General features: G+C 38.5%; 1 protein-coding gene across 1 annotated transcript in view; it reads left to right on the forward strand.

The window, feature by feature from the left end:
• ATXN1 (ataxin 1) overlaps positions 1-27,116 on the forward strand; it is a 311,366-nt gene that overhangs the window by 150,717 nt on the left and 133,533 nt on the right. Inside the window, 1 exon segment of the mRNA XM_025044911.1 lies at positions 17,014-17,140. The gene's annotated coding sequence lies outside the window, so the exon portion shown is untranslated.

The following is a 27,116-nucleotide window of genomic DNA, read 5'->3' on the forward strand; positions in this document are numbered from 1 at the left end:
AGCTGCTGTGAAGTCGAAACAGTGACAATGATCCAAGTTGGAAATTAGAACCAGAGCTACAATAATGGGCATAGGAGAGCTAACACGGAAGAGCTGGGCACTTCCTTGTACCTAGTGCTGGACCATGCAAATTAGACTGCTTGGTGCTTTACCTCTTTCCTCCATGAGGCCTCTAACATCAGAGAGCTATGGAATGTTGGTCCAGGAAGAAGGCCCTTGACCTCATGTAGTTTACACACGGGGAATCTGAGGCCAGAGCAATGGAGAGACTTTTACAGGGTAGCAGTTAGCATTGGATCTTGGTCTGGTATCTGGGTAGCCTGCTGTCTACTACCAGCCTCCTTTCAAGTCATTTTACTTTGATTTATATTCCTTTAAATGTAAGATTGAAAATGTGACCATCGTATGCAAACATTTTTTAAAATCCTTTTGTACAGATTTGAAATGTGCATCAGCTTTTTCTAATTTCTCTAATCCACTGACTGAATTTAAGATGCACCATAGATTTAATGATTAGTTTCTTGGGGGGAGGGGAAGAAAGGCTACTACTTTTTATGTACTCATCATATATGGAACAAGTCCTAGGTTCAGAAATGTTAAAATACGAAAAAAAAAATCACGTGGATATCACATGTAAGTTATGTGTGTTATATATAGGCTCTTTTACACTCAAGCATCTGCTCCTTTAAAGTCATGCTTTCAGTAAAGTCAAAACAGTCTTAGGGTGAAAGCTGACTCCTAACAATACATGTTAATAGGAATCAATGAGGGTTTAGGAATACAATCCAGAAAATGTATTTCAGGCAACCTAAACTGCTAGCTAATAGCTAAGCTAAGCAACTGGGAGTTTCATTGACCACATGTCTCAGCCACATTTACCACATTTCTCACTAAGGAACGTCCCCAGTGTGGATGAAAAGGCATGAGATATTTAGCAGGTGAGGGGCAAAAGGGAAGTGAAGAAGCTGGGTATTCCACATCCTCAATAATTCAGCTGCATTACTAAGAATTTTTTAAACGTATATATGTACAAGAATTTCTGTTTCGCAAATTGAAAAGAGTTCTGGAGATGGATGGTGGTGATGGTTGCACAGCAGTGTAAATGGACTTAATGCCATTGAACTATACACTTACAAAAGATTAAGACAGTAAATTTTGTGTTTAACCACATTTTTAAAAGTATGTGCCTATATATACAAACACATATTTATATAAATATTTTTCATTGGTTTGGTGAAAATGTATCAGCCATGTCATCCATCCATCCATCCATCTTCATTCATTCACTCAACAAATTTATTAACCCCCTATTATGTGCCAAGATCTGTGTTAAAAGCTGGGATACAACTATAAATACAATATACTTTCTATCCTTGAGTTACTCACAAGTTAATTTGGGTGAAGGCTACATGAACAATAATAACCACCCAGCATGGTGGGGAAAAAATGAACATATATATGGAGTTAAGATGCTATCTAACTGTGCAGAGTTGTGGCATGTCTTGGCACTCGTCAAGCAGAGAGGGATATGAAGTGATCACCTGCTGAAGGACAGCATGAACAAAGCCTGGGGAGCAAACAACATGGTACATAGTACATGCAGTGAACTGTCACTGTTCACTCCATTATTGATGAATTGATGATGTGTCATGAGGCCAGTGGATGGTGTGCTTCTAAGGCTGTGAAATAAAGAAGTAAAGCATAGAGGGTCCCAAACGCCACGTTAAGGAGTGCAGACTCTTCAGACCAGTGAAGCTCAGACCACATTCTCTAGTGGCCTGAGGAGTCCTCAAAGGACCCCACCACCACCCCGGACCTCCATGAACTTGCCTTCAGAAGTCCTTGGTGGTGATGGGTGCTGAGGTGGAGGAACCAATAGGTCTACATGAAGAGCCTCAATTTTATTTATTTTTTAGGTTTCAATGTAAGGTTTAATTTGAAGGCAGGGTTCTGGCTTAAAAAAACAAGACCACATTTGAAAATCACTGCTATTGGTGATGACGACTCACCAAAAATTATTAGAGTTCATGGCAATTAGTTTTGTGTTTTAAAAGTCAGTATTCTGCCTTTAAAGTGATCAAAATGTTTTAGCCATTTCCGAACCCTGTACTTTACCTAGCAGCACTTTGCACATGATAAGCATTCAATGTAATGTTCAGTAGGAATTATTTTAGGGATATGATTTATGTGCTGTTGCCATAAGGGTCGATTTAAATAGCATATTGCCCAGAAATTCAAAAGGAACTTGTAGAAATATAAACTAACTTTTCTCTTTACTCTTTTTCTTTATGTAAAATTGGACTGCAATAATTATTTTCTTCCTGAGCTTTCTGTCTGTTTTTGAGACATTAGCTTTTATAATTTGATGCCTTGTACCTCGTTGACAACTCTGAATCTGTATGTAGGATTGAACTTTGTGGAGAATAACAGTTAATTGTATTTTTTTAATGCTTCAAATGATATTCTGGGCAAGTTTTGTTTCTTTATGGACTATAGCCAGAATCCTACTGTTTTTCAATTTGTTTAAATGTAACAGCTTAGACAACATATGTACATGTTCAGTTGAAGATAAAGTATATCATTATTTTTAGCTTATTACAAAGAAGACCACATTTTCTCCTAAATATCTTGATATAAAGTAAATTGAACACAATTTCTGCACAAATCATTATCAAGAGATTGGCTGTCAAGTGTACTTTTTTTTAAGTAGCAGTCTCATAAGAACCAATGAGACTTTGCAAATTTAGATATATTCTAAGCCTGAAATGTGGTTGAAGATGTCAGTTTTTAAACAACACTTTGAGAAGTAGTTAGCTTAAAAGTATAGCAATTCAGAGTACACTGAGAATGATTTTGAAGAGTAAAGTCTTGAAATCCTGGAAAGAAAGTTGACAGATTCATTACAATTAGGAGACAAGCAGGTAGAACTCCCACTTGTGAAAATTTTTCTTCTCTAACCAACTTCTGATACTGGCTTAAAAAAAAAAAAAAAAACCCTCCAGCAAACCCTTAAACTTTCCAGCTCCCAAATCTACTGCATAGACATTCTCCCAATTTCCTTATATAGTAGAGTAACAGCACTGCAATCCATTGCCCCTTCTCTTAAGGATGAGTAAAATAGATCTATGAAAAATGCTAGAACGGAAATGTATTTTTCCTTCAAGCCTGGTGTCTGTGTGTGTGTGTGTGTGTGTGTGTGTGTGTGCGCGTGCGTGTAGTTATGTACATACACATAAACATACATGAACTTACACATATGTTTGAATGCACCAACTAGAAAGAAGAGGAAAAATAATTTGAAACTAACTTCCCAGAGTCTACCACCATTACCAATATCTTTTATTAATTCTAACTTTGTTATACTATTGTATGAAAACATGTTAATGTGCCTCATCCTTTGGCAGGCAAGATGATGTTATGAGAACCTGAATATTTAAGTATTGGAGATTTTTGCCTGATGTCCTTTGGTCTTGCTGTTTTCAATGGATTGAGCTTTGTAATCATACATAGGCATCAGACTAAATTCACAAATGAATGAAGTGTTAGTTTCCTCGGTGTTTGTTATTTTTGTACCACCATAAAGATATTTCATGGTCTATTGCCAGTCTTATCACATGCTGGAAAGAATTACTTCTCTCCCACCATCTCTGAAAACCCTACCCAGCTACATTCTTAGAGTCGTGTCATATATTCCTGAATTCAAATATACGAGGCCCACGTCCCTTGTATAGTCATATGCTCTCCCACACACACACAGTCACACACACACATACATACATACAACAGAGAAAGAACAGTAATGGCAGGGACAGTGCTCACCATTCTCTTTCGTGAGTATATATCCCCCAGCCCATCCACAAGATGGGCTGGATGGAAGATGTGAAATTGCTGTTCCCTTCGTGGGTTTTGGTACCAAATAAAATGACCACACTTATAATCGTTGTCCCGTTTAAAATTAATGAGGTGCAGCATAAATGATACATACTTTGGGTTGGAAGAATTGTATTCAAACCTGTTCTCTGCCACTTCCAAGTTTTGTGATCTCGGGTTGTTGCCTAATAGCTCAGAATTTATTTCCTCTTTGGTCATGTTGGAATAAGAAAAACCTCCTTTCACAGGAAGATTAAATGAGAACCAATACAGGAAATTCAGTTTTTGTTCATTTTAATTTAAAATTATAATACTTTGGAAAAGCAGATGAATGTACATCACTAACTGCCTGCAAGTGGTACGAGGTGGCAAGAATTGCTTCAGGGAGGGGAGGATTAAGTAGCCACCTCTGATGACTGACTTTAGGGCACTGGCTCTCCACCATGGCTGCACCCCAGACCAATTAAGTGCAGATCTCTGTAGGTGAATCCCAGGCTTCAGTATGTTTGAAAGTTCTCTGTAGGTGAATCTCAGTTCTTCAGTATGTTTGAAAGTTCACAATGTGCCACCACATTTGAGAACTGCCACTTTAGGGGGATTTGAGTCTTCAGTTCTTCCAATGGCTGAATGGCTGATCTCTGGCATTATTCTTTTTGTTTAAACAAAACAGGAACTTAGACATCATGCTAAAAGTATCTTAAATAATAAAAAATAAAAGTATCTTCCATCTGACTTAGTTGAAATTAGATTAAGTTCTCTCCAAAGAGCCTATTATTAATAGGTGGATATTTGGGTGGCAAAGAGAACTGAGGTCTCAAGACGTCTGAAGACAGGAGCAGTTCATTACAAGGGAACAGACAGAGAAACAACTGGAACTAAAATAATAGAAACCCCAGCAATTTTAAGCAACTTGTTGCATTTGGAAATAAGTCCTTGCAAAAGCACTACCCCAGAATTGATTGACTTCCCTGAAAGCTCAGGGTAATGGCCCTGATTGGTCTTGTTTCTTGAAAAGTTGCTGCATCTTCAAAATGTGAAATGAGGAAAAAAGTTCATTCACTTGTAATCACTGTAATCAAAATTCAGTTAATTAAATTAATTTTTAATAAGATGAATATATTTTTTCAAAAAAAACCCAGTTTTTATTTTTTAGAGAACAGACTAAAATAACTTCATATTCAAATATTCTCTGATTTTTTAACAAGTGGTGCTGGGACAGATAGAAAGAGAAACAGGAGACATGCGCAGAAGAATGAAGTTAGGCCCTTTACGCCATATACAAAAAAATAACTAAAATGAATCAACGACCTAAATGTAAAAGCTAAACTATAAAACCCTTAGAAGAATCTTGAAACATAGGAGTAGATCTTCATGACCTTGGATTTGGCAATGGATTCTTATACCTGATTCTAAAAGCACAAGTGACAAAGGGAAAAATAAATTAGACTTTATAAAAAATCAAAAACTTTTGTGAATCAATGTCAAAAAAGTCAAAATACAACCCATAGAATGGAAGAAAATATTTGCAAATCATGTATCCGATAAGAGTCTAGTTTCCAGATATATAAAGAACTTTTAGAACCGAACAACAAAAAGGGCAAACAACTCAATTTTAAAATGGGCAAAGGACTTGAATAGACATTTCTCCAAAGATATACAAATGTCCAATAAGCACATTGAAAAGATACTCAACATCAGTAGTGGTAAGGAAATGCAAATCAAAACCACAATGAGATACCACTTTATGCCCATTAAGATGGCCATAATAATAATAAAAAAGAAAATAACAATTGTTGGCAAGGTTGTGGAACAATTGGAATCTTCGTAAATTACTGTAAAATGGTATAGCCACTGTGGAAAATAGTTTGGCAGTTCCTCAGAAAATCACACATAAAATGACCCAGCAATTCCACTCCTTAATCCACAGCAGGCATTCAAACAAAAACATGTGCAAGAATGTTTATAGCAGCATTCTTCATAATAGCCTAAAAGTAGAAACAACCCAAATGTCCATCAGCTGATGAATGGGTAAACATAATGTGGTGTATACATACAATGGAGTATTATTTAGCCGAAAAAGGAATGAAGTAGTGATACATGCTACAGCATGAATGAATCCTGAAAACATTATACAAAGTGAAAGAAGCCAGTCACAAAAGGCTACATGTTGTATGACTCCATTTATATGCAATGTCCAAAATAGGCAAATTCATAGAGATAGCTCAGAGCTGAGAGGAGGGAGTGGAGAGTGCCTATGGGGTTTCTTTTTGGGATGATGAAAATATTCTAGAATGAGATAATGGTGATGATTGCACAACATCGTGAATGAATGTACTGAGAACCACTGATTGTATACTTTAAAATGATTAAAGTAGTGAATTTTATGTTATATGAATTTTACCTAAATTAAAAAATATGTTTCTCTCTGACCCCATCTCTTCTCCAATCCTCTGCATGTGGTCTTAGACTAATCACTTAACCATTGCTAGAAGGTATCATTCCATCAGTTTTCCTTTGTAGTAATTCCATTTTCATCCTATACTTTTTTTTCCTCCAATGTCATACTTCTGCAGAGACATCTACACCAGTCTTCACTTCCTTACCAGCACTTCCGTTAATCACTTCTCCTCAGGCTTTGGTCTCCAAAAGAGCCAGTGGAAACATGGCAGACATGAAAAGCCTCCATCTGCAGATTTCACACCTGACCTAGAAGGCTCTGCATTTGCTCAAAAGGAAGTTTGGGTGTCTCTGGCTTCACAGGGGGCCTTCCAGGTTTTGAAATTAGAAATCTGTTTCCAGTGTGGCCCTACCGCATAGATGGACAGACTCGTCCACCACAGCATCATCAAGGAATGTTAACTTTTGGGAATGGGATGAAGAACTCCCATAGCATTTTCTGGCAGGCACAGGTGATTCCTACAAACTCAGTAGAGTGGAAGTCACACATACAAAAATCTAAATTTGTGTCAGAAGATGTAATGCTGTTACTCGCAGAGCTTAAGTGCTTTTAATTCTAGATAATAGATAGTCAGCTCTGATAGCTTTGGAGATTCATCTCTGAGCCCACATAGTGGGCCAAGAGTAGACAAAAGCTGTATTCATCATTCTCTTAATTTTTTTCCTCTTATTTTTTTTTCTGCTGGGGTCAGCAGAAATGGGATATATATATATATTTTAGATCAGTATTATTATGATTATGATTATACCGAAAGACCTGTATGGGAGGAATGCTGCAATCTGAATTAAAAATAGCATTTTATGTCCTCCCACACACAGCACTTGAGTGTTCTGAATGCCTTTTATAAATGCAGACTTTCTGCCTGGCTAGATAAAAGAAGCTGTCACTTCATTTCCATAACGAAGTCATTCCCAGGAGAATTCCATTGTTTTAGCAATAGAATTTTTGTAAAAGGCCTCTTATTTTGCCTGAAAAAGGTAACAAAAATGAACTTTTGAGAGCTTATTCGACAAAACAATTAAGGAGTTAGAAATTTTCTTCTTTTTTGATATGTTAGGAGTTGTAAGTGTGAGAATCCCCTGAGCCGTGATATTAGGATAAACCCCTGAACCTGGAAGATGAAGGAGGAGGGCAGGAAACTTGTTATTCTTCCTTCTAATAGAAATGGGGATATGTCTTTCCCCTAGAATGTGTGTTCTAGAACTCTGTGATAAATAGTTGTTGCTAATTCTAAAGAGTTTTAAATATTTACTTTTAAAGAGATGTAGGAAACTTTAGAATGCTCATTATGTAAAGAAATTTCTTGGAATTTTTAATGAAACATGATTATCAGATATTTTAAGTTTTAGGACTCTGAAGGCAGAAGGCAAACTGTGGCTGTATCTCGCTAGGGTCCTTTGCTCAGAAAATACTAGTTGATATTTCTCTTCGAGTTTAAAACACTATGGCAAATGCAAAGGTGCTTCCTTGTACACTCTTACTCGTAAGTGGCTCAAGCGAGCATGCGTGCATGTGCTTGCCCTCAGCACCCCTCCCCTGTGCTCCCCCCATCCTCCACAATGGATCTTTGCTCCAAATAAGGTATCGAATCTTTCACTCCACATTCATTGAAAAAGAATAATTGTATTTCTTGGTACTTCCCCAGCACCAGGTAACCCACATCAAAGTATACCTGCCTTTGGTTTTTCAACAGGTAATCCCTGGACTTAATGCCAAGTGGTTTTTCTGTTACTTGTTGTTCACAGCTGAGACTATTGAAAACTCAGTTTTAAGCTAGAATAGTTTTATTAAGCCTCCTTCAAAAGGAGAGAAGTTTTCAATAGGGCCTTTGTCTGGCAATATTTTTTTCTGATTGCATCAGAAAGTTGTAATATTTAAACAAGGAAGCAGCTACCTGGAATGGTATGAAAAAAGAGGTTAAAATGTAGAGTCGTTTTATTTTTGGCTTTTAATGGAATAAAACAGACAAGAAGAAAAACGAGGTTGATTCAATATAATTATGGAAAGCCTACCGGTCCAAACATTATGCAAAATTTGGGTAGTTAAAACTGTTGCTGATTTGAATTTTGGAAAATAATTCTGTTTTTAAAAAATCTTTGAGTAGCCTTTAGTCATAACTTTTAAAGCATTATCGGAGGGCCTGGTTGTAGCTATGCTTTTACATGGTAGTATTTCATTAAATTAAAAAAGAAGTGTGACTTTTTTTTAGCATTTTACTTTATTGTTAATTTCAAGTATACAGTACAGTGGTTGGATATTTATATAGTTTATGAAATGATCCACTCAATTACTCTATATCACCCATCTGGCTTTGCACATAGCCATTACATTACTGCTGACTACATTCCCTATGCCATACTACCCATCCCCGTGACCATCTCTCAACCACTAACTTGTACCTCTTTGGTAGGATGCTTCCAAAGTTCTCCTTTGAGTACCTTTGGTGAATTCGGTTACTTGTAGTTGTCCAAAAGGATAGTCTGGGGATGTCTGTAAATTCTATCTGGTCTTTTTACTTTGACTCACTGATCAGTATTTTGTGAAGTCAGGCCAAATAAAATACTTGGGGATACTATCATCTAACTCCTAATATGATGGCAAAAAGAGAATGAAAGGAAAATATTTAAATTTCTTTCTTTGGATTTTTACTAATTTTGTTATAAAAAGGAGAGCAATTAGAGCAGAAACGGAAAGAAATTTAAAGCCTCACAATGCTCAGGGACCAGAACAGCCCATGATTTATAAATGCTTCATAATGATCAACGCATGAAGCACAGGCTCTGTCCCCACATTCCCCATTTTTCCAGACACTTTTTTAACACCTAAACCAATCACTGCCCTTTTGGAGCAGGCATGAATAAAACTCTCCTCCAGGGAGAAGGTGTGTGATGACTCATGGCTGCCCGAGAGGGCCTGTAACCCAGGGGATGTGCAGCTGCAGTGTGGTCTCCTATTTCTTGATCCACATTCCTGTCTCCTGGGCCCCAGTACCTTCTGTTGGACTTCAGCACCACCACCACCCCGCCCCCGGGAGCAGAATATTAGACAAATAAGGCCAGGAAAAAATTGTGCATAAGGAGCACATGCCACCTTGGTCTTTAAAATCATAATTTCCCAGAGACGTCATTCTACAGCTATTCGATGCAGTTTAGGTATTTCTCATGTGTATTTTCATCTTATTATTGATGTGTAGATTTACTTTTCTCTGGCTGCATAATTATATTTCTTAGCAAACTTTGCTTATATCATTATGGAGATATAACCTGCATACAAGTATAGACACCTGCTGAGTCTATGTGTGTGTGGATAAAGCCTTACCTTTATGTGATAAGCTGCACTAATAATAGGAAACAGTGGTGTGGATCAACATGAATTATAATTTTCAAAAAGTTTCATCATAGGATTTTTCAGCATATTCATCTTTGTGATTATGTGTTCTTTAGGCAGATACTAATTTTAGTGTGTGTGTGTGTGTGTGTGTGTGTGTGTGTTTACCTAAGCACAAACCAGTTAATATCAGTAGAAAGTGTTCCAAATGCATGCTTGATACCCAAGAATTGCCATTTTGGAAAAAGATTTTACAATGGATAAATCACACAAATCATCAAGTGTCGGTTGAAGAGAGATTGCATGATATGATAAATAAATCATAATTTTCAGAATACCTTAGGTTTAGGCTTCATCTCACCCTTCACTTCCCTCCAGTTCTTGAAATCTGACTGGGTACCTGTACTCTCAGGAAAGTTGTGTATTACCATGGCCTTCCCTGGGGAAGGGGAATTTTGGCCACCCAAGACCAACATTTATGCTCTTTAGAGAGCAGGGTGGAGATAGGCTCTGCACCCCTCTGGGCTGAGTAGCTCATCCAGAGGAAGCATTTCTGAACTCTGCCATTGCCAGCAGTCCTGGCTGCTTCTCCTTCTCCCTCAGCAAGAAAATACAGAGTTGGCTTTAGTCCTGGTTTGGAAAAAGAGGCTCTTACAGAATAAATATTTCATTGATTGACTGACCAATTTCCATATTGGCTTATGTAATGATTTTCCTCCAAGTCGCCAGAAAGGGACTCTCCTATTTGATAACCACAGAGTAAGGAGACTTGTACACATGTCAAAGTGAAAGTAAAATACCACATTCTCAGTCACTTAATCAGCCAGTGTTTATCAAGGGTTTACCATTAGCAAAAGCACTCTTATGCTTAGAAAAAGAAGACACACAAACCCTGTCTTCGCAGAGTTTACTACAGTCTGCCTGGGGAAGTGGTGCCTATTTTAGGATAAAGAATAAAATGATTGGTATCTTAAGGAAAAGGAATAAAAACTATAGGAGCTCACATCTAAAAAAAAAAAAAGTACTTCTGATTGAGAAAGTTGTAGCATAGGAGGATGAAGAGAAGAGTGATGGAGAAAGGATGTGAGCAGGTCTTGTTAGGTATGGCTTGAATTGTGACACGTGGAGTAGAAATGTGAGCTTTCAAAGATGAAGAGAGAAGCTCAGTTTGGCTAGTACAACAAGCATAAGGAGAGAAGTAGGGAACGAAGTTGGAAAAGCATGTTGGGGCCAGATTGTGAAGGTCTTAAACGTCAGATTTGAGAAGATTTTCAGCAAGCTGTAGGAACCAATACAACAGTATGACATGGAGAAGTCATATTATATAATCTACTTCAGAAGTTTGTTCCAGCAAAGATGACTCAAGATGATTTGGAGGGAGAATACCGAAGGCAAGAAGACCAATTAGCAGGCTGCCGTGAGAGGAATAGAGTCTGAACTAGAATGGAGGTGTGGGAATAGATTGCAGGCTTCATAGGACTTGACAACTGATGGACTGTGGGAGATAGAGAAGACAATGATGTCATTAGCATGAATCGGAAATAAAAGAGGAGGACTGGTTTGGGGAAAAAAAAAGATGGGAAGTTTTGAAATAGACATAATTTATTTATATCACGCATATCCAGCAGCTTGTTCGGGGAGATGCCAGGCCTCAGGATACCGATTTAAGAACTATACACAATAAAAGGAAATTATTATAGAAAGAGAAGAGAACTGAGCCTGTAACCTTGGGGAATACATTCCCTAGGATTAAAAGGAATAATAGGAAGGGACAAAAGCCAAAAACTAGCAACAGAATGGTATGAGGAACACCAGAATAGTACTGTCTCAGAGAAAACAGGAGTATTAGTATATTTTTGTGCAAGAGACAAATAAAACAAAGTGGTTTAAGCAAATAATTGGAATTGATTGTATCATATATGTAGTTTTCTATTGCTGCATAACAAATTACCGTAAATTCAGTAGCTTAAAACCACACCGATGTTATCTCACAGTTTGTGCAGGGAAGAAGTGTAGCCATGGCTTAGCTGGATTCTTATTCATGGTTTCATAAGGCTGATAGGGTTTTAGCTAGACTGCATTCTCACCTGGGGGTCATGGTATTCTTCCAAGATCACAAGGTTATTGGCAGAATTTATTTCCTTGTGGTTGTAGGACTGAGATCCCTGTTCTGTTGCTGGATGTGAGCTAGGCACCACTCTCAGCTCCTAGTGTCTATCTCCAGTTCCTTGCTATGTGATGTTACCTTTCTCCCTCATATGTCCTCATGCTTTAAATCTCATGCTGTCTCACCAAAGGACTCACCTGATGAGGTCAGGCCCACCATGGATAATCTATTTTAAGATCAATGGATTTAAGATCTCAATTTTATCTGCAAAATCCCTTCACGGCAACAGCACCCAGATTAGCATTTGATTGAATAATGAGGAGAAGGTATGTGTGCACTGGGGGACAGGGCAATTTGGAATTTCGTCTTTTTACAATATAACTAGATTCATCTAAGGATAAATCTAACTTTTGGCATGGCTGGATCCAGAGGACTTCATTGTCAGCTTTCCTTCCTACTGTAGAGCTTCATTCTCGAAGTGGGCTTTACTCACAGAGTGGTGAAACAGCTCTTAGTAGACCATGCTTCCATGTTCTCACTAGGAGAGGGTGCCTCGTTCCTCTTAGTCCCAGCCAGTCCAAGAGAGTCTTTTGATGGGCGCAGCTTTGGTTATGTCTCTATCCCCCAAACCAGTCATCATGGTGAGAGGGATATGTATTCTTATACTCCAGACCTAGGGCATATGCCCATCGTTGGAGCCAAGGCCTGAGGTCATCCCAGCCCAAATAACAAAAAGAATGGGGAAGGGATCGTTCCTGAAAAATGCTGTTCAGGCAAAATTGCTAGTATACTAAATAAAAGGAAAAGAGAATTAAAGGAACTACTATATCAAATATTATAAAAGAAGTCAGGAAAAGGCCACTACATTTGGAAAGCAGGAAGCCATTCTGAAAGGAAGACAAGGAAGTTTATTTTTTTAAAAAGTGGTGGAAGTCAAACTTCCAAGAGTTTAAGATAAACCTGGTGAAATAACGGGCATTGAATTCATACTACATGTTAACACGTTTGTTGGTGAACGTGAAAGAGATGACAGCCATTTTGGGAATGTATCAGCGTGTGGGGAAGGTCTTTCAGATTAGCAGTGACTGATATGTTTGTAAGGTGAGAAGTTTCTAGTAAAGGAAAAAGATTGAAGGGGAGATAGAGGGTGGAATTGACCTCAGTAGGGCCTGAAGCCAGTAGGAGGAGAACAGACTAAGACTCAAGACTGAGAGCCACCAGAAAGTTTTCTCAGATTTTGAAATGTACGGACTTTTTTTTTTTTTTTAGGTGGGGGTCATCTGTCACTTCTTTGGAATAGACAGGTATCATTATTTTCAATGTAGCCATGTTATAATGATTAAATATACTCAAGATCCTAAGCCTCTGTCTGCCTATCTAATAGACAGAAAGACTTATGCTTAGAGCAGTGGTTCTCAAAATGTGGTCCCGAGACCAGCAGCATCGGCATCACCTGGGAACTTGTTAGAAATGCAAGTTCTCTGGCCCCACGCCACGCCTACTGAATCAGAAATTCTGGGAATGGGACCGGCAATATGGTCTAACAAGACCTCTAGATTTTTCTGAAGGTGGTTCAAGTTCGAGAGCTGCTGCCTCAGAGCACACACATCTCCCCTCCACATACCATGAGAGTTTCCTTAATACTGGCTTTTGAAATGCTGTGAGAATCAAAGATATAGATTGGCTCCTGGTGATCTGGGATGGGAAGGGGAGAGTGTTGTAAATCTTGAAAGGAGATGGCAACTGTTCAGAAGCCACTAATGACTAAAAACCTAATGGATTGGCAGAACAGAAGAAAGAAGGCTAAGTTATAACTTAATTGTTCTCCAGTTCACGGAGGGCTTTCATTTGAATGGCAGGCATCGTAGGAGCTCCACGTCCCTAGAGGACAGAGAAAGGTGAGAAGGGTTTAAATAATCAGAGTAGTGCTTCCTTTGGAGTACGTGTTAAGTCGTAGAACAGGTTCTGGATATGGATCATTTAATTTAAATTCAGGCTCTTCTACTAGACACTATTATGAGACTGCAAAAGAAGGGCATGGCAAGGTTTCTTTCATCAAGGAGCTTATAAACTTTTCAAGCCTTCAAGACTTAAATAAATCCAGTGGAGTATAAAGAGACAATGCAACGGAGTGCCGAATTGAAAAGGACCTTGGCTTAAAATGTGTGGTAGAGGCTGTAAGTGCTGTGGGCAGTCAGGGGAAGGAGGAATTGACACTGTGTCATTTTCTTCTCTGGTTGGTGGATAAAACTGTCAGCCTGGAATAATTTCCTAGGTCTGGTGGCGGGGTATTGGACAACTCGGCTTTAAGAAATCTTTTTTCTTGCCCTATCTTTTCTCTCTGAATGTTCTAGTTTGTCAAAATTATTAAGTCAAAGAGAAGGTTGGTATTTCAAGACTTTGAACTTGAAGTATTAATATTTTTGCTTATAAAAGAAACTGGTAGGAGAAATTACATTTTATCTTGGGTGTCTTAAATGGAAAGAGACTCAAATGAAAGTTTGGCGTACTCGTCTCGAACAGACTTTGAAACTTACTCCATTCATGAGAGAACATGAATGAGCCTGTCTCAGGATGCCTTTATTTTGTGGGACGAAGAAAGCAAATTACTAATTTTCCTTAGTGGAAGAATTAAGTTGTACTAGATCTGGGGTAGAGGGAATAAGAAAACACTTCTTATAAGATGAACACAGCATTTCCATTGCTTTTTGTTTCTTCGCATCATGCTCCTCACTTGGGTAAGTAAGCAGATAAGCAACCAAGAACCAAGACAGAAAGTTCACAGGACACTCTTGTAGTTGGACATAAATGCCATTGAAGTCTGGAAGAGGAATAAAAAAAAACGATATCCCGATGGTCAAGAGGAAGCCAGCAAATTTGGAACCTAATGCAAAGTACTAAGATTTTTTTCAGATGTTTACGTAATATGATCTGTTTTTAGCCCTCTTGGGGAGGGTTTTCTTAACTCCAGCTGTAGCATGCAGGTGTTAACAGAGATCTTCCTTTTATTTCTTGTGATGATAGGGTGACTTGAGACGCATTAGGAAGCCAGAGTTTGCCTTTGCTGTCATATCAAGGGTAATAACGGCACTGACTAGTGCTCCTCCAGCAGAAATCACTAAATCTTTGTTGCTCTGATGGCCCCAGCAGTCAGAAAGAAGAATCATCTCTTATTCCAAGATATTAAGAACAGTTCTGTTGCTCATTTCTTTTTTTTTAATTGATATATAATTGACATATAACATTATATTAATTCCAGGTGTACAACATAATGATTAGATGTATGTATATATTGCAAAATGAACACCACAATAACTGGTTAACATACAGTCTGCCGCTCATTTCTTGATCAAGAAGATTCAGTTGAAATGGCCAAGAAAAAAACAAAGATGAAATAAGAGAAATGAGTTGTACATCCCTAGTTCACATCATATAATGCATAGGCTGTTTCTTTTCCCAGGAAACTCTATGCCTGGCTAACTTTTGCTCATCTTTCATTTCTCTGCTTAAATGTTACTTTTATAAGAAAAACCTTTCTGAGCCTCTCCTCTAAATGAGGTACCCCTATTATGATTGCAAATCATGTTGCTTATTTTTCCTTTATAATGCCCACCCAATGTTCAAATTTTACACACATTCTAAAAATAGTGTACTGTAATCCTCTATTTTCTGTCTCTCTTGAGGCAACAAGCTCCTTACAAGCATGATCCTTGTCTGTTTTGTTCACCAGCGTGAACAGAGAACCTGTTGGGTATACTAAGCACTAAGTAAAAAATTTTTTGAGCGAATGAATTAATTATAAGAAAGCACTTTGTAAACTGTATTCACTATAAAAGCCTTGGTTAACTATATTAGTAGTAGGCACTTTCTTTCTCCCTCTGTCCTAATTTTTTTCTCTCCATTTTTCAGTTCCTTATTTTGAGGTAAACTTGCAGTGTTTTACCAATTCCAAATCTAAGAGTCAACATTATTCATTGTTGCCTTTTTTTGAGATAAGGGACCCCTTTTTTTCCCTCAAAAATATTATACCCACGATGTTAATACTGTGACTCCCACCTTTGTTCAGCATGGGCTTGTGACTCTGAAAGGAAAACATGACTGGCCCTTGTGGATGATTTATTTGGGAAACAAACAGGATTCCAGCATAGCACTTAAATTCTGTTTTTTGTCGTCTCCAAAGCCACTCATGTAAGCTCCCATACCTCAAGTATGCTCCTCAAGAATTCACAAGTCAAAATAACTTGATAATATTGGCCCAGGAAAAGCCGTTCCTGGCTCTATCTTCAAGGAGGGGAAAAAAATTTAAATCCAGGTATGGAAAGTATTAATGATCAGAATATGAATAGGTCTTTTCTTGAAAAGCAGCAGACAACAAAAATTATCCACTCCTCCAGCAGGTCCTTGGCGCACCACTTCTGTGTGTTAGTGTTATCCTCGGTGAGTGGAGATGGCAGAGAGCCAAGTGGAAAATTTCACAGCCCCACAGACCTCTAGTACACTAAACACTGCAAACCAGCAATCTGAGGGAGCCATGCGGCCTGGACCAAGTAATGATGTGCCTGCACATGCCTCTCTCCGTCACCTTCCACTCCCCCTTCCTCTTTCTCTTCCTGCTTCAGGCCCTCACTCTCCTTCTCCCTGAGATTCCAGACGCCTCTGCTTCCCATCCTCTGCTTCTCTCAACCCCTCCATGGAAGGAGAAACCTTCGCATGGTGGCCCTCGCAGATGTGTGGATGTTCGAGTGCCCCAGAGATGGTTGATTGTTGGTGGCTGGCCAAGGCTGGCTTTTATATTCTGGCTCAGAGCTCAGTTAACAGGCTTATGACCACTAATAATACTTTGCGTTTACATAGTGCCTTTCTTCTCAGGAACTGTGAGTGCTTTGCAAGAGTGATCTTATTGATCTTCCCAACAACCCAGTGAGGTATGAAAATGGCAAAAGGTCCTAGCTCCCTCCTTTTTGCAGAGAGTAAAATCAAGTTGCTTGTTTTGAGGCTGTGTTGCAAATTTGCATCTCAGCTTCAACTTTATTGAGGGGAGAGGGCAGGGAAGAGGAATGGGGGAGGCTGGCCTTGCCATACTACTGTGTCTCCTGGGGCAAGAACCAACATATTGAATTTCTTTTCTACAAAAAAGTACTGGAAAATGATCAGTTAGTCTAATTGATTGTGAACTTCGTTTGTTGAGATAACATGTGATTCGACCATGCATTTACCTTTGACTTTTTCTTCTGTTCTATTCCCATGCTAGGTATCTCTCCCTTCTCTGTGAAAGGAAGAAAGAACACGCCTGAGCCTAAGAGCACTCCAGCTTCTGTGAGAAGTCTCCATGGTGAAGGAAGGCTGGGGCTCCCCGTGAGCAGCGCACAGTGAATGTTGTAAGTTAGCAAGGGCAACGTCTGCAGTGGCTTGCCTGGCGAGGAGTTGTGAATCATTGGCTGTAACTGAGCCAGGGTGATGAAGGGGTGTTCATGTTAGCTCTAGGTGATCATCCAATTAATTTCTTTTTTTAGGGGAAAGGTTCTGTTTTTATTTGCCGTGAACTTGCCTTTCTCTCAGCGTCTGTGGTGCACTGCTCATTATCTCCTTCTGGAATAAAAGTGGAATGCAGTGATTCTTTCATTGAGGAACGCCCTTTCTCCTGGCACAGTTAAATAGTATCAAGTTTAGAGTAGCCTCGCAATTCTTTTATGTTGGTGGGTAGGGAATCAGAGTCTCCAGGCTTGAGATTAGCAACCAGGATTGACACGGGCGGTTATTTTTATTTATGTGAAATTTTTGATTGAAATGAAAAGTTCTTCTGGCTTTCAAAAATCCGAGGTGTGGAAGTATCATCAATTGTTTTGGGTGCTTCTTTTATTCAAAAGAGATGCTGATTTCCTGTTGTTTTTTTTTTATCAGGCTATTGGGTTGGGATTTTGTGAATTATAAAGTAGTTTTTGCAGGGCAACTGATGGTCACCTTTCATGAGGAATTTTAGGACCAAGTAATTGAAGAGACAGTATGGGCTCCAAAGAACTTAACAGTCATGAAACTTAAGGGCTTGGCCAGTTCTGCTTTCTGGAGATTTTACCTCATTGATAGACTGTCACCAAGAAAGTTTAGAAGAGTTTTGACCGGGAAAGAATACAGGTACAGGAAACCCAGGATGGCCTAGGAGCATATTACCCTCAAATTTTAGAAGATGAGGAGCCAGCCTCGACTAGGTTTGTGTATGTGTGTGTGTGTTGTGTATACTATGTAGACATAAATACGTATACTGGTTTGTATGCATATACACATATATGTCTATTTATAAATGACTATATATTTTCAGCTTCTTAATAATTCAGTCAATAAACTTTTCCAGGTGTTTATTACCTATTTTTTTTCCAGTTTCACAAAAGATTTTGAAAAGCAAGATGCAGTAATATGAGGCATATATCAGGAAGAAATAGCATTAACATTGAAAAGAAAAATTTCCACTAATTTTTTTTATTTCATGGTTTTCTAAAAATTTTTATTAAAATATGCATATTTATCCATATGAATGGGTTAAATAGTCATATAAAACAAGCTTATTCAATTCAGTATCTCCCAGTGCTTCATAGTGTATGGATAACAGGACATACTGGTGTTTTAATATGTTTCCATTTTGTACATATGAGCACACTGGTTCCAGAGGAAAGTACACAGCTCCTGGAATCAAGTGATCTGAATTTATGCCTCATCCTATGGTTAAGGTCAAATAAGTTTGCAATGTTGGACAAGTCACTAAACCCCATGAAGAGTTATTTCGTGAGTCTATAGATCTATCCATGTTACTTGCTTATCGATCAGTTGACATCTTGGTTTGGGGTCCCCATTAGGGACAGAGTATTGTGTAAGGTATTTTAATACTTAATAAAAAACATCTCTTATTGTGAAAGTTTCTATCACTATTAAAGAATAATTTTGGATACTGTTAATATTTGGCTGTTACAGTAGCAGTGTGTTTTACTACAAATTATTTTCCCAATCCGGTTGATGTTAGAACACAGTTCTGGTGATGTTTTCTGTTGCATTTATATCCTAGGAAACAAGTGTCTTACGGAAAAACGCTTTAGGTTTCAGGTTACATTTAAATGAGCAGTGCAGTTACTATAATCAGGATGGCTTTTGTTTTGAATCTTGTGGGGTTTTTTTTCTTTTTAAACCATTGCTTTGAACTGCTCATGTGATAACCATGTCAAGCCTCAAACATTAAGTGAGGTTTTCAAAGACGTTCTGAATGTAAACTTTAAGATACCACATGGCCAACTTCAAGTAATTTTAAAATCCTTTTATAAACAGAGTAGGTTGAGAGAGAGGAAAAAAATACTAAATTCTAATGAACTGCTAAGCACTTTATCTTCCAAATTGCATTTGTTTGGGTGGTGGAGGCAAGAAGGGAAACTTCCTAGGTTTCTTAGTAAATTTTGAAATTAGTAACTTTTTTGAAATCTTGGTGCATTTTTACAATACTGAGTTTATATTTTCCCCTTACTTTGGTGTCCTGGGTGCCCCAAAGCCTGTGCCAGTACAATAGGAAAGGCAGGAGATTTTCAGAGAATGTGTGCTTGCACATAGATGAGCTATGATTATGGGCATATGAACATTTGAGTAATAATCATGGCAGCCATTGAATTAGTGGTGTCCAGCCTCAGCAGTCCTTGCAGACTGCACTCCATACTCATTACCTCTGCAATACTCCTCTACTTGTTTCATTAACTGCCTCTTAAATCTGCCACGGTCTTTCTAACAGATGGACTTCGCTCCTCAAAGTGTCTCAAACTGGCTCTAAGCTGTGGTATATTGTACAAGAAAGGTATGACAATGAAAACTGACCTAAGAGTCAGGAGACCTGGTTTTTATACATGATGCTTCAGGGGTCCCATTTTATGATTAATAATATGAGAAAGTTGAGTTAAATAAGTTCTGGTGATTCTCCTGGCTCCCAGTGGCTAATATTGCATAAAGAATCAGTATTGGATGAGGCAGATTGGACCTTCGTTTTACTCTGCTTGGATTCTAAAAGTCAATGATTTGGTGCAACTTTAATTTATAACTGTTTTTAAAATGTTTAGCACAGTCTTGTGGTAAAAACAAAAACTTATTATGTCTGTCACTGTCATGATACCTTTCCCCCAGGACCCTTGCAGTCACCACATGACAAATCAGAGGTATTCATTTGAGTGCTAAGAATGTAGTTTTAGTCATTCACATTTAGGATCCACACCCATTGGTCTTTTTGAAAATTAAATATAAGCCATCTTTGAAATTTACTTTTTAAAAACTGTCCACCTTCATACTCAAATATTGCTTAGTATGAAAGCAAAGAGGTAGTGATTTGTATTTTTTTCCTAAGCCTCTCTGCTTCATTAAATAGGACTTCTCAAATTACCTTTTCAAAGTAGCCTTTCATGACTTGTATAAAATAGCACCTACCCCATCCCTCTGTGTCCTCTAGCCTACTTTATTTTTTAAGCACTTTATGTATTATATATTTATTTGTTAATCATTCATCTCCTCAACTAGACTTTAAGTTCCATGAAAGCAGGGATGATTATGATTATGATTATGATTTCCTGGGGAATCTACAACATCTAAAGTTGCTACTTGGCCCATAGTGAGTACTCAGTAAATATTTAAATATTTGTTGAGTGACTATCTAAGGACAAAGTAAATATATGTCTGGGCTTCTCACGTATGGGCCTAAGCCATTAGTAAAAGGGACATACACATGGTTCTGATGAGAATTGGGCAGGGAGTGGCATGGAGGGACTAATCTATTTCCTTAAATCTTTAGAAGTAGGCATTAAAAGTCTGTGATATGTTAAGTAAATGTGAGAAAGGAAACAATTTGTAAAAAGAAAAAAAAAAGGCTTTATAGAACTATCAATAGAGTTTGGGGATTTTCTAATTTTTTAAAAAATTCTGCACTCTATATGTTTCCTCTGCTTTTCCATTTGAGTGGTTTGCTTTATCGGTTATTTGTCAGCAGCCTGCGCTGGCATTCTGTGAAAGGTAGTGGTTTTGGTGGTTTTGTGTCTTGTAATCATATCATTTTATCACCATTTGTGTTTCCATTTATTCCTAAAGTGGGAACCAGGCTCGAAATGCTGAATCTACCTAGAAACTCATCATTTACTGAATAGCATCATTTTCATTTTCTTTCCTTTTGAATGACACACAAATGGGAATGAAGAAATGGTATGCCAGTACAAATTAAGTCCATCTAATGTCTCTGTGGTGTGAAAGGGCAAGTTCACAAAAGTCTTAGGGCAGTATCATTCTCCATTGCTTTTGCAGATCACAATAATAAAGGTTTCTTGAATTTTGTGTGTTTACCAACCCCCTTTTCAGAATAACTGATCTGAGTGCAGTAGTCACATATTCCCAAGAATAAATGGAAAGACTGAAATAAACACCTCTGTGCTTATTTGCACAGTATTATCCTGTCTTCATAAGCTTTGAAAAATGGGAGCTGAATTTCTAGTCTCCAGAGTAAGAAAACTACACATACACTCTAATAAGAGTAATTTGGGAATTTCTCTCTGTCTGTCAATTTGTGTACCTTTTAGACTTACCATCTGTGATACCAAATTCTCTAGCCCTATCATAAACAACAACAACAACAACAAAACCTGAGGTAGAGAAAGGGGTCAGGAGAGAAGGGGAGATTTTACTATTATGTAAATGAAGAAAAACAGTTTTGTTTTTTTTTTCCGGCCCTTAATAATAGCCTGTAAATTGGCCAGCATATTGTAAGGGCTCCAATCGACTATATCCCATGCAATACTCTGGGAGGTCTTGTGTAGCCTTAAGTCCTCCAGGGTTTTCTGTTTCACCTATTTCTTTCTGTTTCTCAGACTTCTTATTAACAGGCTTACCAATTCCTGGCCATTGCCCCTTTGGTGGGGCCTTCGCATAAGCTGCTGCTTCTGAGAGTTGATGTCAGAGCCGTTTCCTGAGTCGGTTGGCAAAACCTAGCACATCCCAAGCACACCCTTTCCCCTCAGCATCATCTTCCCCAAATGCTCAGCCTCCTCCTCTCAGCATCTCGGAGAGAAGGAAAACACACAGAACACCCCAAAATTGTGGAAGGAAAGATGTTCATGTATCTTCTATGATATTCGTGTTCTGTGAGGAAAAAGATCAGCCTGGTCAGACTGCTTTCTGAGTAGTGCCAAGGTAAAAGGCTTTTGTGTTCTGCTTGTGTTTAGAATTCACTAAATAAATAATATTTATTAAAAGGCTGTTATGTGTCAAGGTGTGCTCAAGTCTGTTAGGATTACAGTGATGAATAGTCTATATTTACTGTCCTCTGATACTAACAGAGCACTGTGGGAGGTTGTGCTCGGGGCATGAGTCAGGTGTTCCGAAGGGGATTGTGGGTAAAGTTCTCAGAGATTGGTTTTCAGGGAAGACTTCAAGGACTGCTGAACGTCTCAATTAGGCCTTGAAGCAGAGGTAGGATTTCAACCTGATACATGTGTGTGCTTTGAGACGGCAAAGGAGGGTGAGAGGATAAAACTAGGCTTTTCTTTAACTGCTTCTGCGCCTGGGCGGATGAGGGCTCAGAGTCAGAAACTTCTTTCCATCAAAAATGATGCAGTGTGATCACCGACAAAAACCTAGAATGAACATTTGTAGCACCTGGGAACTATCCTCCTTTAGGGTTATTTTACATATTTATCTGCAAAAGTGGAAGCAAGAAGTGGGCCACTTAAAGAAATGATTAAATAAATGATGCCTCCCTACCCTAGTAAGTGTAGTGTTTTCAACTTGAACTTGGAACAGAAACCACACCCAAAACTAAAAATGAATTTCTCAAGTGGTGTTTCTTTGAAGTGCTCACTGTTCAAGAGTCAGTGTGCACATGAGAGGAAGGACAAGGATGACTGGGTAGTAGTGCTGCCTCGGAAGGAAAGTATTAAGCCACTGAAAATTCTTTCACATAGAGATCGGGCACCTCAGAGGTTGGTCGGTTCCATCATCTTTATAAAAATATTACTGATGTGTGTCACTTCTTACAAAGCATATCATACGATAGGATTCAAATTATTTTCACTATTTCTTTAAAAGATTGTCTTTTGCTTTCTTACAGAAGCGAGGCACAAATAGGAACTAAATAACATTGTTTTGTCATAAAGCCAAAACAAAATCTGTTGGTTCTTACCGGCAAATAAATTGTTCCTTGGGACTAATGTAAAAAGACAAATAATGGAAATATAATCTCATTCTTTTAGTTCTCCAAATTTTTCACTTGTATAAAATAATCAGTTTAAATACCAGAAAAATCACTTAACCATTCTCCCAACATATGTTCATATTAAATTTCGAGTGGTAGCATTGTAATAAATCCTACTAGGTGGAACCTTAGATTGAAAGAGGTAATCCATCTTGTATATGTCCTGAGGATTTTGTTAACCTTTTGCAGACACCTGAATAAGTATGTTACGTGATTCAGAAAAAGTAATTTTCAACAAGTATAAAGTGCTTTTTAGGCGAGAATTAAAATTAGCTGTTTGCGGTCTATGTTGGAGGAAGATAGTTTTCCAGTCATTTTTCTATTTCTGTGTACATTCTCAAACAACTTTCTTAAGTGGAATCCCCTAAAATGGCAATATTAATGGGATGCAAATGGTAATCTCCTTTAGAGTTTTTTTATTTCCAAAACTCAGACAAGTTCTTTCATGATGCTCTTTGGACTCTGACCTTCTTCCACCTCTAAATCTCACTTTTTTCACCAGTATCCTTATCACACAATGTCTTGTGACATCTCCGTTCCAGCTTCAAGTGTCTGGCACTAGTATAGGACTTGCCCACAGTGCCAGCAGAATTCACTTCTTAGGAGCTCTGCACAGGACTGAGCTGGGTTACCTGTTTCATTCAGTACATAAGCCATCTTCACAGACATCGGGGCACTGTGCTCTACACATCTAGAAATGAAAACACGCTTGCTAAAATCGTTTTCTAAAATTTCCATTAGGTTGCTCTTCATTTCATTTTGCTTTTTTCTTCTCAAACCTTTGTAGCTTTCATAGAACTGAAAAATTGTAATTTCTCCAGGGCTAAAATCCAAGACTTTGACAGGCAGTCTTAATGCCTGGGGCTCCTACGAGTTGCTCCCCATTATAAGCATTGTAAAACTTACTCTTGCAGAACAAAGAAAACTGGGCACAGAGATTGTTCCCTTTTTCTACCATGGCAAGCCCTAGTTTTCCAGGCTCCTTTGCCTTTTCTTCTTTGTTCTCCAGGAAGAGGGGGTATGAGATTAGGATGCTATTGTTCAGAAAGGGGACAGCTATCGCCTGCACAAGCAGATATTTTTTCCCTTTCCTTTGGCAACCTCAGTTGCTCTGCCTGTTTCTGGCCTTCCTGCTTCTGCTTATGAACAGCCTCCCCCCACATTCAGGTAAATTAAATATACAAACGTCAGTTGGTTCCTGCATATCTGCCAGCTCACATAATTCAGAATAGAGCTATTCAGCATTTATCTTAAGTGAGTTTCTTGCCCCTTCTCTGTCACCAGCACATCAAGCACAACTGGAGATTAAAGGGTAGTATGTCAGGTGAGCTCTATCCACTGGATAATGTTAGTCTGTCACTTGCCTTTAGCGGAGCAGATTATCTGCCAATTGGTATCTTGTTGCTGTCATCAGAGTTTGCAGTCCAGGTTCTCAGCTCTGCTGGCCATCTATTTATGCGCCCCAGCAATGATGCCAGTTGTCCTAGCAACCTACTGGCTGACACTTCCTTCAAGGCAAGCAAAGGAGTGGCAGTGAAAGAAGGTGGCCTCCAGTGGATCAGAAGAGAGTTGGCAGTCACCTTGCTAAAAGAGGATTTTTCATCTCCTTCATCTGGGCAGGCCTCCTGGAAGAAGATATCAGTGTTGTAGGAGTGTCACTCACTAAGGATCGTGGACCACGTGGTCTCTGTGGTATAGATAGCATCCTATGGAGAATAACAGGCTGGTTAATGGATATTCCAGGCAGCACGTGGAGTCTGCCAGGCCAGGATGTTAGGCGGATCTCAGAACATTAGATGGTATCAGTTTTTCTTGTGACTCGAGTTAATGTTTGGGTTGTTTATCAGCGTTGGCATTCAGAGTTGGGGACATGGATCGGTGTTTGGGAGAAACCAGAGGTCAAGAGAGGGGAGAATGAAGGGAAACACCACTACAGTCGATCTTGGCTTCTTTTCCTATTGCTGGGTCTGGCTGGAAAGCAGTCTGGTGTAACTAGAGCTTTCTTACTGGGCTCCAGTAATTAATCCATGTACCCAGCATTTAAAAGAAACACTGTTTACCGTGCCCTCTTCTTTTTAATCACTCTCCTCCTCCCTTTATGTCAAATCTAACTGGCACTAAATGACTTTTCTCCCCTTTTCTGATTTGGATCCAAAAATATTGGAAGGCTGAGGATTCTATCTTAAAGTCCCTAACCTAGTTGGCATTGCCTAGATTAAGTCTAAAATTGGGCAGTCAATCGACATTGGATGTCCTGGGGACTTTATTTTCTAGCCACTTTACTGTGGAAGCCCCTAGCCAGTGTCTTTGGCTGACATTTTCTTCTAGGAGTGTTTCTTTCAGTGTTTGCATGGGAATGTCAGGTCATTTTTCATAGAGAAAGAACTAGAGGCAGATCTGCCTACAAACCATGTTGGGAGATGGGGAACAAGGGCATCTGATGAATGGATAGCCCCTGGAATATTTGAAACCTATAAATGGCATAAAATAGTATTAGTACCTTAAGTTTCATTACTAAAAGGATTTTTGTTGTCTCAGAGACTTATTGTTATTTGCTCCACGGAATGACCATACTTAGCTGAGATAACTGTGTGTAACTGCATCCCCATGGTGGGGAAGCCATTTAGGGTGTGACTGCACATTTCCAATACATTTTATATACTCAACGAATACCGATTCCTTCTTCTATACTTGGAGAAAGGATAAATATTGAAGGTCTGGGACTAGAATTAAGAGAAATGATATTTCAACAAGATAGTTGTTTGTACTTTCAGAACATCCTATATTTTCCAAGATGTTCTTAGGTAAAATTTTAAAAATCAGTTTTGTTGGACTGGTATGCCCAACAGGTCATTATTTTAAGTTGTTGCAATGCTTTTAAATTGTAACAGACAATGTGTGTTCTTAGAACAATAAATATCTATTAGGTGAGAAGTAGAGTTATTTTTAAGGTCATTATATAACTCATAATTCAATACGTAATGGTAAATATTCATCATTCCTCATGGTGCACAGGCAATGAAGACAGTTCTCATATTGATATAAATGATAAATATAGCTAATGCGGATTATGTTAAAGTTGGAAGACTAAAATCCTTTTCGAGGTTTGATAGTTGCTTTTTTAAAAGAAATTTGGTAAAGCAGATGATGGCCCAATTAGGTCTCATGAACTTCATGCTTCATACTTTTCACAACCTATCTATATATACAGTAATTGGAAGCACACCTAGAATAGAAAGAACCTGTTATCCCTCCCTCTTGTATTTGTTGTTGTCAGTCACAGTGGTAAGTGTGAATCTAAATATTAATAACTTAGGAGAAGATGGAGATGTCTCGGGCTTGGTTCAGGAGCAGGAGCGTCAAGCTAAGAGTGGACACCTAGGTTCTCTTTCCGTTCCTGCCCATCTGAGACCACCAGCAAGCTACTTTCTTCTCTGCTCCTCTATTTCCCTGTCTTCCAAGGGAAGAAAGTTATCACTTCCACTTAACAGAATCAGATTTAAAGGTATTAGTCCAACTAGGAGGCTTTTGGAATCACTTCTGTATTCAAATCCCAGCTCTACCACTTATTAACTGTGTGTCCTTGGGGAAATTGCCCAACTTCTCTGAGTCTTATTTACCTCATCTGTAAAGTAGGTCTGATTATACCTACCCTGCAGAATTGTTGAGAGAATGAAATGTGTGTTAAGTTTTAGCCCAGTGATTTCTCTCTAGTAACTGTGGCAGCTATAATGCTATTAGGATGATAAATTTCACAAAACAAAATTTATCGTGATGTGTTGCCGAAATCAACAGGTGAACAGTTGCAACTTGCTAGTCTCTTTATAGAGCTATTTCCTCTGTAATATGAATTGTCATTAACTGTCAGTTGCAACTTGCCAGTCTCTTTGGAGAGACATTTTCTCTGTAATATGAATTGTCATTAACTGTCAATGTCATTGCATTGACAGTGAATGTAGTATGTATTGTTAAAGCCTTCTGCTTCGTTGACATATATAGTGGAGTAATTACAATGGTGAAGGTGACAACATTTGTCAGAATTATCCATGTGCATATGCTGAGGGCCCTGGAATTTTAGGTGAATTTTTTACTGTTAGTCAAAC

This window comes from Pteropus alecto, unplaced genomic scaffold, assembly GCF_000325575.1.
Source record: "Pteropus alecto unplaced genomic scaffold, ASM32557v1 scaffold121, whole genome shotgun sequence".
Classification (NCBI taxonomy): domain Eukaryota; kingdom Metazoa; phylum Chordata; class Mammalia; order Chiroptera; family Pteropodidae; genus Pteropus; species Pteropus alecto.